The 12,475-nt window shown below is 34.2% G+C and overlaps 1 protein-coding gene across 6 annotated transcripts in view; it reads right to left on the minus strand.

Annotated features, from left to right (window-relative positions):
* Window positions 1-12,475, minus strand: part of KCTD1 (potassium channel tetramerization domain containing 1) — a 253,367-nt gene that overhangs the window by 21,017 nt on the left and 219,875 nt on the right. The window lies entirely within an intron of this gene.

Raw genomic sequence — 12,475 nt, forward strand, 5'->3', positions numbered from 1 at the left:
GAAAGCCACAGATTTCAATCATTCTAAAAAAAGGAGGAAAGGTCAGATGGGGGAAACAGCCTTAGTTGCCTTGCCTCTGAAATACATAGTGCCTGCATGTCCCTCAACAAAGCAGTTACATCTCTGGGTACCCTCAAGCAACTGTCAGAACCTAGGTTGTAGAGGACAGGCTGATATGGAAGAAGGCTGATTGGTAGGAGTTTCCTTATCAGGGAGGAATGAAATCTGTGTGGGTAAAATCAGGAATCCAGACCCCCCCCCCCAAAAAAAAAAAAAAAGTTCAGGTGATCACAGAGCTCGGCTTGACATATAAGCAGTTATAGTAAGAGAGTCATGAAGGTCTGTAATAAGGAGACAACTTTATAGCACGCTGAAGCAAGAACCCTGGCTGCAAGCTTCCACTTTTAAAGAGAACATTCAGAGACTTTTGGGGCAAGGTGCTTCTTCAGCACTGGAGAAAACATGACTTCAAAGAGCCTGCTGAAGAATTGTTTGAATTAATTTTTTATTGCTATATGAACAATTTATTTTCATCCAACACAAATGTCTGTTACATTTGTTAGATACTAGAGAACGAAAAGTTGAAAAATGACAATTTTCTTATTCTTAAGAAGATAAATCCAAAGAACTACAATACAAGGCAAAGCAGAATGTGAAAGGGGGCACAGAGACCCAGAAAAGGGGTCGTAGGAAATCATAAGGAAGATTAGTCATAAGAGGTAAGAGGGATCAGAAAAGGCTCCAGAATAATTAAATTGGAACTTGAAGGAAGAAAAGGATATTGATAGAGGGATAGGTAAGAGTATATTCCTAACAACCTATGTAAGTGAGTAAGAAAGGCAGGCAAGGTTAGCCCAGACTAGTTAAAACGTTAATGCAGAAAGAAGAATGATGTGAAATGAGAAAGAAAAGGTAGGTTGAAACCTGATTGAGCAGATTCCTTTTGCTCACTTCTTCACCCTTTACAATTAAAGAGTTTTTTAAAAAAAATTTAATGGGGAAGAAATTCTTGTCTTCACGAAATTTGCTTCTAGTGTACTCTAAGGACAAAGTAATGTCTGATGGCTATCATCTACATTCAACATTTTTTTTAGAAGGAAGAAAAATAAAAATCTCTGGCATAAAGGCACCTTGTCCAGGTTTGAAACACTAATTTGAATCCATCCTTTTTTTCTGACTGGCTCAAAGAGGTGATGGCAGGAAAACATTTAATGAGTCATCAAAAAATTCTCCAGGAGATAACCTCATACTAAAGGCATGATTATTTTAATGGAATTCAAGGAACCTGATCCATTGCAAGATGGGAACTGCTAGAGGTCATTTTACTTTTCTCTTCTTTTTTCCCCGCATTTATTGGGACAGGGAAAGGAATAAGCATTTATATAGTGCCTACTATATGCCAGGCGTGCTAAGATAAGCACTTTACAAATATTATCTCATTTCATCTTAATAAAGAAGAATTTTATTAAGGTTAACTTGTCTGTCTCGAACTTTTTATATATAGTGACTACATTATTTTACAGAAACAGTATCATTTGAACTTCACTTAGGAAATCAAGGGAAAAATGCCCCTCTTCTAGCAAATTGGACATAGATGAAATTTGACATAAGAATTGAAGTGAGAAAAAAAGCAAAGAAAAAGTAGGAGGTAAATATAGATGGATGCCATATGTTATGAAAAGGGTGGTTAAGATTATAAATTATAGAACAATTGCTTTTGCTGGATTTGGAAGAAGCAGATGGAGATAACAAGAATTGCAAGTGAAAAGCAGAATCAGTAAGTATAATAAAAGATAACATAGCTGATCACAGGGATTTGTTATTACCTGTCTGATCAGAAACCACAACAAGAGAAGTTTTATTATTTGTTTCATGCCAGCAAAGTACTCTGTGCTATTAAAGGTGTAGAAGATGACATGGGTCTTGCCCAAGGGCTTTATTTGATCAGTTAAACAGATAAAAGTTCCCCAGCTGACAGATTTACTTGGTAAATCAGTGGCAATTTTGGCAGGGGGAAAGTGGAAAAAAACTTTTGTTAGGGGAACATAACTAAACAGTTCTAGGAAGGAAGGGCATGAATAGAAAGCATGATGGCCAGAAGATGAAGGTCTCTAGGCACCCTGGTAGGACAGAAGATGGGGCATCCTGTTACAGCCAACTGGGCTATATAAAGAACACTGAGTCAAAGAACATTTAGGAGAAAAATAACAATGTGAAAGGAAGATAGTGCTGGCGGTGGCAGTACTAGATCAAAAAAGAGAGATCATAGTACCTGGGTTTCTCAACCAATGCTCACTCACTTATTCAACAAATCTTTATAAAAGACCTGCTACCTGCCAGATACTGTGGTAGGAAAGCAGGGGTGATGACGTGGTGGTGGGAGGGGGCAGGAGAGAAGAAAAATTATTAATAGTAAGGAAGGTTTGGGAAGCACTTTACAAATATCGTCTCATTTGTTCTTCACAATAACCCTGTGATATAGGTGCCAGTATTATCCCCATTTTCCAGGTGAGGCAACTGAGGTTCTGAGAAATGACTGGCACAGGGATGCCCATCTGAAGCTAGATTTGGAACCACGTCTTTGGGCTACAGATACCAAGCTTAATTCATTTTCCTGGTTATGCTACTTATCAAGCAAGAAGGCTCCAAACTGAGGAAATGAAGAAACAGTTTAAGTTGCCAAAAATTACCCAAGTGAAACTATGGTAATATTTCAGTCTTTTGGATGGGTAGTACAATTTGGGTAAATGATAGACTGGAGAATTTCAGGTCAATTAAATGGATAAAATTACAAAGTTGAGCTGGCTCTAATTATTGAAACATGTGAAAAGGATAAGAAATCAAATGGCAGAAATTTTTCAGCTCTTGCTCTTGAAGGGCACCTGAAGTTGAACAGATTTTGGGGATCTTAGGATATCTTACTTTACTGTTCACTAAATGACTATGATTAAGGACCATTCAAAGAGAAAATGATACAATGAAGTGGATATTTTTGTACTTGTTGAACCAAGGGATTATGTTGAGAGTCTTCTTAATTAAATACTTTAAGGTTGCAGAAGTAGTTTATCTTTCTAAAGTCTGATTATATTTGAAATGTATGGTGTGTGTGTGTATTCATCTGTATTCTTCCCTGTTCTTTTGCAGAGAGTTGGCTCATGTTTCTGGAGTAGCAGAAAGATACTTAAGTATAGATAGATATACTATATCTATATACTATATCTATCTATCTATCTATCTATCTATCTATCTATCTATATGTAAGATATACTATATAGATATAAGATATTAGTATACTACATATATAAGATACTCTCCTTAAGAGTGTGGACTCATGCAATGGAAAGAACCTTATTTGGCCAGTTTGCTGGGATTCCTTTTCTCAAGAAATTCTATTTTGAGTAGAAAGAGAAGGGCAGGAGAAAAGAGTGGAATAGGGATTTATATAGTGCCTACTATGTGTAAAAAGAAAAAGAAAAGCAATGAAAGACAAGCAAATAGGATGATACAGATTTAGTTTTATTTCCAGGTAAGACAGTGTGACAGTATTTTGTCAGAAATACATATTTGTTCAGTGGAATTTGCTTTTGGGCCTGGGAAAAGCATCCTGCGTCTAGAGGCATTCTGCTATCTGGACCTGGAGTTAAAAAGTTCACATCTAACCTGAAATACTTATAATCACTTAACTTCCCTCTACTTCAATTTCCTCAAATGGGGATTAATAAAAGCACCTACTTCACAGAGTTGTAAGAATCAAAACCACTTAGTAATTGAAATGTGCTATTCTACCATGATCGCCTCCATCTCTTGTTTGGTCAAGAATTATGATTCTAGGGGAAGGTAGATGGTGCAGTAGATAGAGCACTGGCTCAGAGTCAGGAGGACCTGAGTTCAAATCCAGCCTCAGACACTTAACACTCACTAGCTGTGTGACCTTGGGTAAGTCACTTAACCCCAATTGTCTTAGCCCCCCCCCCCAAAAAAAAGAATTGTGATCCTACTCTAGTAGCTACTCTAGTTTTCTTTTTTTTGTAGTCATGTGATCTTTTCTAATGACTATGTATCCATTTTGAGTCTCTTTGGTATATGACATGACATATTGAACTTAATTTCTGTCAAAGAGCTTTTTGAGTAGCTCTTATAAAAGAAGGAATCTTTTCCTAAGTAATTGATATATTTGGGTTTATCCAATACCATGTTAGTACTTTTGTTTCTTCTGATTCTTATTTATACACTCTGTTTTGTTTTGTTTTTTTGAATTGTTTGTCTTTTTGGATGGGTAGGAGTGGCTTTTAAGTTTTTCCTTTCTGTGAAATATATTCTTAAAAATTTTTGTTCTACATCTTGTTTTCATCGTATTTTACTCATATAATAAACATTTCTAATTTAATATTTTGGAGGGACTGCTGCATGTAATGCTCTAGAACCCTGAACCTGAAATCAAAAGAACTAGATTTGATTCAGTTCCAACATATTTATGAGCTGGGTAACCATAAGTAAGTCATTCAATTCTTATAAACCATTTCATTCATCTGAAAAATTAGCATTATACTATTTGTACTATTTATTTTCTGTATTATTGTAAAAAAATATTTTTAAATCTGAAAGCACTATAAGAGGTATTGCTAACGAATCCTATGGAAAATACTTTTAAAAGTGATTGACTTGTTCTAAATTCAGATTTTCATAAATAGAACTGGATTTGCTTAAGGTAGTTGCATGATTATGCAAATGCTGGTGATATTTTTTAAAAATTCCAAATTTGAAATTGCTCATCTATTTTATTTGCATAAATTAATGATATATACGCACCAATAATGATATAAATCTGTACAGAGCTTGTTGTAAAAGCTGATGGAAGCAATTAAAAGCTCTAGAGGAAATATTTTCTAAGTATTAGTAGATCAAAATTTTACATACAATAGGCACTTGGAAAGCCCTATGCAATATTGGGAATATTTTTCTTGATTAAGCCAGAAAAGGAGAAAGAAAAAATCATTCAGAAATGAACGAAAAAGGAAAATGATAATAGCAATAAATTAAGGAATGGCTTATTAAATTAAAATGGCTGAAATATATATAGCTGATAGTTTAAGGTTGAGGTTTGGGGCATTAAGCTGTTCAGCTAAACTGATCCTTCAGAAATATTTCAAGTCCTTATTCCAGAACAATTTCAAAACACAAGAAGTTTATACAGATAATATATTATTGTAATAATAATAATAATACTAGCATATAAATAGTACTTTTAAGATTTGCAAAGCACTTTACAAGTTTGATCTTCACAATATTGAGAGGCAGGTGCTATTATTATCATTATATTATAGATAAGAGTTAACTGAGGCATTCAACCCAGGGTCTGGCATCTTAGTACTTGAGGCAAGATCCAAACATACTCAGGTCTTCCTGATACCAAGTCTAGCCATCTCCAAGTATGCAAACAAACAAACAAAGTAAAATGAACTGAATCCAAGGGAGGAAAATTAAAGAAGAAACACCCCTTTAATCTTTGGAGATACTGGATTCTTGATGAGCTGCTGCTTGATGTAGTTTGATCTAGGAGGATAAATAAGTGAGTACTTATGGTGGGAATGGATAGAATGCTTGACATGATGCAGATGAAGGGTAATTTCTAATACAGAGCTGGGGAAAAAACCCAAACAAACTGTAAAAATTCTGTACAGTTCAGGTGCCCTCTCCCTTTCTGATCTAGAGAGAATAGAATCTTTCTTACACAGAATCATTGGTTTATGTCTGTAGACACCAGAGAGAATATTTATTGTAATGAATTATTCTTTATAAAGAATTTATAAGTGGATCAATCAAACACTGCTGCTACAGGCTATCTGAACAGCAGGTGGAAATAGCTTCTTTCTAATCATCTTCATTATAAGAATATTTTTTACCTGTAGTAATAATATTAGAATGTAAGAGTATTTCTAATGTAAGCAAATAAGACTTCTGAAAAGGAAATAATACTTTATTTTGCTTATAGTTTTTATTTATATATCTAAAACAGCTGTCATATAATACTGAAGTTAGAATAAGCCTTGAGAGCACATGAGAACATCTGGTATTGCCCCCTAGCTTTAGGCAGATGAATGTCTAAAATAAAACTTTCAGAGCAAGTGGCTGTTTAGTCTCTTAATGCTTTCTGTAGACAAAGACTGCAAAGCCACTACTGTCAGCCAATTTCACTGTTTCCAAGTGAAATCTTTTTGCTGAAACATAATCTACGTTTTCTTGTTGGGTCCCATGGAGACATGGAAAAATCCACCCAGTAGCATCCTTTTCATAAAGACCTTTCATATGCTTAAACACTGTCAACCTTTAGTTGTCTCTTTTCTCAGTTTTCAGAAGTTACTTTTCAAATTTTGTTTCTGGGCTATGTATTTCCCTGATCCTCTTTCTGTTTCTCCTTTCCTTTTAAAAATGTGTTGACCAGATAAAGTACTCAAGCCACCAAAAAAACACATAGAGATCTTAAATAAGCTAATCCTAGAAAAAAAAGTAGAGCAAGTTGTGAAGGAATTATCAAAGAGGGTAGAGGGGGAACTCACTAGTTCTAATAGATCCACAGGAGAATTCTGTCAAACTTTGAAAGAAAAATTAACAACCATAGTACACAAATTATTCTCAAAAACTGAGAAAGAACCCTACTAGATTCTTTTTATGAGACTAATATAGTTCTAGTACCTAAAATAGGAAGGATAAAGTACAAGAGAACTACATTTTAATATTAATATCAATTCAATTTTTTTCTTTTTGATAAGCCTTTTATTTTTAAAACATATACATAGATAATTTTCAAAATTCATTCTTTCAAAACCTTGTGTTCAAAATTTTTTCCTCCCTCCCCCCCCACTCCCTCCCCTAAATGGCAAGTAACCTAATATATGTTAAACATGTGCAATTCTTCTATACATATTTCTACAATTATCATACTGCACAAGAAAAATCAGATCAAAAAGGGAAAAAATGAGAAAGAAAACAAAATGCAAGCAAACAACAACAAAAAGTGAAAATACTGTTATGATTCACATTTATTCTCCACAGTCCTCTCTCTGGGTGCAGATGGCTCTCTCCACCACAAGATGAATGGAACCAGCCTGAATCATCTCAATGTTGGAAAGAGGCACGTTCATCAGAACTGATCATCATATGATCTTGCTGTTGCTGTGTATAATGATATCCTGGTTCTGATCATCTCACTTAGTATCAAGTCATATAAGTCTCTCCAGGCCTCTCTGAAATCATCCTGCTGGTCGTTTCTTGCAGAACAATAATATTCCACAACATTCATGTACCACAATTTATTCAGCCATTCTCCAATTGATGGGCATCCACTCAGTTTCCAGTTTCCTGCAACTACAAAAAGGGCTGCCACAAACATTTTTGCACATGTGGGTCCCTTTTCCTCCTTTAAGATCTCTTTGGAATACACGCCCAATAGAAACATTGTTGGGTCAAAGAGTATGCACAGTTTGATACCCCTTTGGGCATAGTTCCAAATTGTTCTCCAGAGTGGTTGAATCAGTTCACAGCTCCAAACATTAATATCTTTTCTTGTCATCTTAGTCAATTTGAAAGTGTATAGGAGTTCCTCATATTTATCTTAATTTTCATTTTTTTTGAACATTAGCAATTTAGAGCATCTTTTCATATGACTAGAAATGATTTCAATTTCTTCATCTGAAAATTGTCTGTTCATATCCTTTGACCATTTACCAATTGGAGAATGGCTTGAATTCTTATAAATTTGAGTCAATTCTCTACATATTTTAGAAATGAGGCTTTTATGAGAACCCTTGGATATAAAAAAATTTTCCCAGTTCATTGCTTTCCTTCTAATATTGTCTTCATTGGTTTTGTTTGTACAAAAACTTTTTAACTTAATATAATCAAAGTTATCCTTTTTGCATTCTATAATATAGTCCAATTCTTCTTTGGCTACAAATTCCTTCTCTACAGATCTGAGAGGTAGACTATCCTTTGTTCTTCTAATTTGCTTATAAAATCATTCTTTATATATACTAAATCATTAACTCATTTCAACCTTATCTTAGTATAGGGTGTTAAGTACAGTCAATGCCTAGTTTCTGCCATGCTAATTTCCAATTTTCCCAGCAGTTTTTGTCAAATAGTGAGTTCTTATCCCAGAAGCTGGGTTGTTGGGGGTTGTCAAACACTAGATTACAATAGTCATATTGTGTCTTATGAACCTAACCTATTCCACTCTTCAACATCTCTATTTCTTAGACAGTACCAAATGGCTTTGATGACTGCCCTCCTCCTGCTTTCCTATATTAAAAATAAAAACATTAGGGGCAACTAGGTGGTGAAGTAGATAAGCACCAGCCCTGAAGTCAGGATCCAAATTCAAATTTGACCTCAGACACTTAACATTTCCTAACTGTGTGATCCTGGGCAAGTCACTTAACCTCAAGCCCCAGCAAAAATAAATAAATAAATAAAACAAAAACATTTAAAACCACTTGATTATCTCAGTAGATTCAGAAAAAGTCTTTGACAAAACACAAACTCACTTATGCTATTAAACCCCCTACAAATATAGGCATAGAGACTTTTGTATTATCATAAAAATTATCCATCTAAAATCAAAAGCAAACATCTTATGGCATATAAGCATACTGGAAGCTTTCTCAATAAATTAAGGAGTAAAAGCAAGATTGCTTACTCTCACCTGTATCATTTGATAGGATTCTGGAAATGCTCACACAGCAATAACAAGAAAATGAAATTAAAGGCATAAAGATATGTAAAAAGGAGAAAAAACTTTTATTATTTCTGAGGACATGATAGTTTATTTAGAAAATCTTAGGAATCAGCAAAGATACCAACTGAGACAATAGCTTCAGCAAATTCACAGGTTACAAAATAAACTTCCCCAAATTAATAGCATTTCTCCACGATAAAACAAAATCAAAGAGGCATTAGTAGAAAAAAAAAAAAAAAACTTTCATTCCAACTAACTACAAAATGCATAAAATATCTGGACATCAATAATGGCCTTTAAGATTTATAAAATGATTTAGAAATATCATTTCATTTTTATTAACACAACAATCCTGAAATGTTAGGTGCTAGGATTATCCCTGTTTTAAGGCTGAGAAAAGTGAATGAAGATAAGAGGTTAAGTGACTTGTCTGGAGTCACACAGCTAGTAAGTATCTGGGTCTGAATGTGAACTCAGATACTGATATTGTACTTATGATAAGGTAAGCAGTCAAATGGAAAAAAAAAAAAAACTTTGTAATGAACTTCTCTGTAAGGTAAAGGTTTGGTATTTAAGATATAAGCAATTAACTGGTATATAAAATAACAAACACCATTCCCCCATAAGTAAATTCCTCCATAAAGATTTATAAATAGTTCCTAAAAGAAGAAATGTAAACTATTAACAATCATGGGAGAAAAAAATGCTTCAAATCACTAATAATTTTAAAAATGCAAACAATTTTGAGGTCTTATTTCATACTCGGCAAATAGTCAAGGTGACAAAAGTCAATGCTGAAGGCTTCCTGGAAGATAGGCACACTAGTGCATCGTTGGTAAAGCTGTGAATCAGCATAATGATTTTGGAAAAGAGTTTGGAATTATGCAAATAAGGAGACTAAAATATTCATATTCTTGACTCAGGGATTATAGCACTAATTTTATACTCTAAGGAAAATGTCCCTATGTACACACCAAAATATTTATGGCAATTTTTTTTTTGGAAAAATTTATATATCAACTAGGGAATGTCCAAACTGTCAATAATATATGGAATATTACTGTTCCATAAGAAAAGAAAAAATATGATTAATAAGGAAGAATATGGAAAAGAAGTATGGAAATAATAGGAAAAAAAATAGAAACATGGAAAATAAATGGATGTAGAATGAGATAAGCAGAGCCAAGAAAACAATATACACGACGACTACAACAAATATAAATCATAAAAAACTCCAAAATTTACAAAATTGCAAAGAACCAAAATGGTTCCAAAGCATATATATTATAAGAATACTTTATATAAAAAGTTTCACATAAGGAAGTGTTAAGTGTATGAGGTCAGATTTGAATTGGGGTCCTCCTGATGTCAGGACTGATCCTGATCAATATATTTTTAAAATATATATGCTTTGGAAGATGATATGCCATCTCAAAATGACATCAAACAAACTATTTACAACTACTTTGGAGTCTGTTGTTCATCCTACAAACATCCTATTAATTGTGAATTTTCATCATTTTCTTGTTTATGAATAAGAATACTATGTAGAGTAAAATCAAAAGTCTCACTGAAATCAAAATCAGTGCATATATTACTTCCTTCTTTGACTCTATGGCCAACATTTCTGTCACAGAAAAAAAAATAAATTAGTCTAGCATGTTTGCCAGACAATGTTAGATACTCATTAGCATTTTATACACTTGTAAACTTATTACTTATTTTTCTCAAATGTCAATTTATAGTAGAATTATCCTATTTTTAAAAGTGGAGATAAAATTTCCCTTTTTCCTAATTCTCAAGAAATTTCATTGATTTCTCAAAAATACAGACTAGAGCTCTCATTATGGTGCTTTCCCAAGTCCTGACCTACCCTCGGGGTGCAGGTCATTGGGCTCTGCTGAATGGTACATTCCATTTTTAGATTCACTCTATTATTTCTTTGCCATGGAATGTCCGGCTTTTCATCTCGACTGGTAGCAGCCTCTTCTAGAGGCTTTCAGGAAAGCTCCCACTGCGATGCTTTGTTTCATTCCTTCTTGGGTCATCTCTTCCAAAGCCTTGGCAACTGCCTTGCTGCTGCTCCTGTATTCTTCCCCTCCCCCTCCAGTTTAGGAACCATGAACTGTGACCAAATAAACTCTGCCTGTGTTTCTTAATGAGGATTGTCAATCTATTTTTCTAATGGTCCCCTCACCATCAGTGTAAACTTTGCAGACCAAAGTGTTCCACCCTGGCTGCCACCCCACTTTGTCTATGTTGTCTTCTATAAGCAGCTAAGCCTTTTCAGATAGGGATTGCCCTCCCTTCCTTCTTTTTTCTTTCTTTCTTTCTTTCCTTCTTTCTCTTCCTCCTCCTCCTCCTCTTCCTCTTTCTAAAATACAAAGTATGCTTGGCACATAGCAAGTGCTTTTACAATTACTGATTGTTGATTCATTCATGCTTCCATTACCACCTGGATAAAGAGTTCAAAATAAAGTCTTGTACAAGAGTTCAGCTGACTTGTTAAAAAAAAATTTTAGATCTGTATGATCTTTTGTTTTTGTTACTTATATTTTCTCCTGTATTTTCTCCCCCCTCCATTCCCAGACATCCATAACTATAACAAATAAAATTTTTAAAAGAAAAAAGAATCAAGGTGATTTTCTATTAACTCACTTCTACACACACAGAAAAAGTCTTAAAAGGGCTTAGAGAGTTTATTTCAACAAACAAATATGAATGTTAAAAAAATGCAGAAAATGTTACTATGATTAAAGTCTTAGACTATCACACAAAAATCTCTGTGGACACAAAAGTTGCTTGGCTAATAAAATCTTGCAAAAAATGTTGAAGTGATCCTATTCTTTAGATCATAAATTTGAATGAACAATCTGTTTCAATCAACACCTCTATTTTTTAAAACTCCAACATCACTACAATGTGATTTTTTTTCACACATGTGTGTATACTAGCACTTGGGAAAGATAAAGATGAGCATTCTGGATTAGTTTGTAACCTAAAAAGGTAGCATCATACAAGATTACATCTTGATAACAGCACTATCTTATTTTCCATTTAAACTTGAACATTAAAAACAGTTGAGAAATCATTCCATGCAAAGTAAAATGATCTATTTCTCTATTTTTAGTGCTTTGTTGATTGCTTTCTCAATAGGTGGGGGAAAGTGTGAGAGGAAGGGAGAGAATCTGGAACTCAAAAAAAATTTTTTTAAATAAACATTAAAAATGAATAAGCATTTTAAATGCTATGGTGTCCAGTCATGTCCGACTTTTTGTAAGCCCAGTTGGGGTTTTCTTGGCAAAGATATTAGAGCAGTTTAGTCTTTCCTCAATTTTATAGATGAAGAAACTGAGGCAAACAAGGTTAAGTCATTTGCCCAGGGTCACATGGCTAGTGTCTGAGTCTGGATTTGAACTCAGGCTTTTCTGACTCCAAGCTTGGGCTCCAGCTACTGGGGGATCTTAAACTTCAATTAAACTAAAAACCAAAAAGAACAACTGAACAAATCTGAAATGATTGTTTCCCTTCAGTAATTTTCCATAATCTATATTGTAAGGGAAAGTTTTAGAACAAAATCAGACAATGAAAAGATAAGGATGGAGCTGAAGCTGTGATTGCCAGGTATAGGGAACTCTCAGGGGAGGAAATTTTTTCAACTCAGTTTGGCACTTCCTTAGCAAATTATAGTCTGAGGAGAGTTGCCAAGAGCACCAAAAGGTTAATTAAGGCTCTTGCCCC

Source organism: Sminthopsis crassicaudata, chromosome 1, assembly GCF_048593235.1.
Source record: "Sminthopsis crassicaudata isolate SCR6 chromosome 1, ASM4859323v1, whole genome shotgun sequence".
NCBI classification, from domain to species: domain Eukaryota; kingdom Metazoa; phylum Chordata; class Mammalia; order Dasyuromorphia; family Dasyuridae; genus Sminthopsis; species Sminthopsis crassicaudata.